Here is a 1,946-nt window from a genome sequence, read left to right on the forward strand (position 1 = left end):
CTCTAGAGCTGTGCAGTGTGGATGTCTCTCTAGAGAGCTGTGCAGTGTGGATGTCTCTCTAGAGCTGTGCAGTGTGGATGTCTCTCTAGAGAGCTGTGCAGTGTGGATGTCTCTCTAGAGCTGTGCAGTGTGGATGTCTCTCTAGAGAGCTGTGCAGTGTGGATGTCTCTCTAGAGAGCTGTGCAGTGTGGATGTCTCAGTAGAGTGCTGTGCAGTGTGGATGTCTCTGAGCTGTGCAGTGTGGATGTCTCTGAACTGTGCAGTGTGGATGTATCTGAGCTGTGCAGTGTGGATGTCTCAGTAGAGAGCTGTGCAGTGTGGATGTCTCTCTAGAGAGCTGTGCAGTGTGGATGTCTCTCTAGAGAGCTGTGCAGTGTGGATGTCTCTCTAGAGAGCTGTGCAGTGTGGATGTCTCTCTAGAGAGCTGTGCAGTGTGGATGTCTCTGAGCTGTGCAGTGTGGATGTCTCTGTAGAGTGCTGTGCAGTGTGGATGTCTCTCTAGAGAGCTGTGCAGTGTGGATGTCTCTCTAGACAGCTGTGCAGTGTGGATGGTTGTAGAGAGCTGTGCAGTGTGGATGTCTCAGTAGACAGCTGTGCAGTGTGGATGTCTCAGTAGAGAGCTGTGCAGTGTGGATGTCTCAGTAGAGAGCTGTGCAGTGTGGATGTCTCTCTAGAGAGCTGTGCAGTGTGGATGTCTCTCTAGAGAGCTGTGCAGTGTGGATGTCTCTGTAGAGTGCTGTGCAGTGTGGATGTCTCTGTAGAGTGCTGTGCAGTGTGGATGTCTCAGTAGAGTGCTGTGCAGTGTGGATGTCTCTGAGCTGTGCAGTGTGGATGTCTCAGTAGAGTGCTGTGCAGTGTGGATGTCTCAGTAGAGTGCTGTGCAGTGTGGTGGCTCTCTAGAGAGCTGTGCAGTGTGGATGGCTGTGTAGAGAGCTGTGCAGTGTGGATGTCTCTCTAGAGAGCTGTGCAGTGTGCAGTGTGGATGTCTCTCTAGAGAGCTGTGCAGTGTGGATGGCTGTGTAGAGAGCTGTGCAGTGTGGATGTCTCTGAGTCACACGGCTGGAAGTGGGAAGGTGCTGTATGATGGTTCAACCACACCATGATTAATGAGAAAGGACTATCCGTCTCCCACACAGCTCTCTCTCTTTTTTGTTTAATTGTTTCTGTCCCTCTAGTTGTATCTCTCTCTCTCTCTCTACATCTTTCTCTTCTCTCTCTCGCTTTCTCTCCCTCAATGTATTTTCCCCGCCTGTCTCTTATCTTGCTGGTCTCCTCCATCCAATTTATTCTCTCTCTCTCTCTCTCTCTCTCTCTCTCTCTCTCTCTCTCTCTCTCTATGTAACAGGAAGAGTGAAGGACAGACCTCTCTTCATCCTTCTCCTCCTCAGCAGAGCGCCTGTGAGGCAGTGAGGCAGAGGAAGAAGACAGAGTTAAAGACACACGCACACGCACACACGCGCACGCGCACACGCGCGCACGCACGCACGCACGCACGCACACACACACACACACAAAACATATTACTCACACACTGACACAAAGGTATGGACACAGAGAAAGAGACAGAGACACAGAGACACCGAGACACAGAGACAGAGGCAGGCAGTCAGTCAGACAGACAGACAGACAGACAGACAGACAGACAGACAGACAGACAGAGACACAGAGACAGAGAGACAGAGAGACAGAGAGACAGACAGAGAGAGAGAGAGACAATCAGGAGCAGGAGAGGCCTCAGGACTCACAGGGTAACGTAACGGCATCATCAATGCTTCCATGCAGCATAGAGGATTCCAACTAGAGGGTTCATAAGCGTGTTTTATGGAAATCGGTCTGTAGGGGTCGTAGTTTAGCTCTCTCCCATTGACTTCTATACAAACGTCTGGGGTGAAGACTCCGCCCACTTTTGCAACGTCCCATTCACTTATCATGGTACTTTTCTAAAA

This window comes from Engraulis encrasicolus, chromosome 4 (assembly GCF_034702125.1).
Source record: "Engraulis encrasicolus isolate BLACKSEA-1 chromosome 4, IST_EnEncr_1.0, whole genome shotgun sequence".
Classification (NCBI taxonomy): domain Eukaryota; kingdom Metazoa; phylum Chordata; class Actinopteri; order Clupeiformes; family Engraulidae; genus Engraulis; species Engraulis encrasicolus.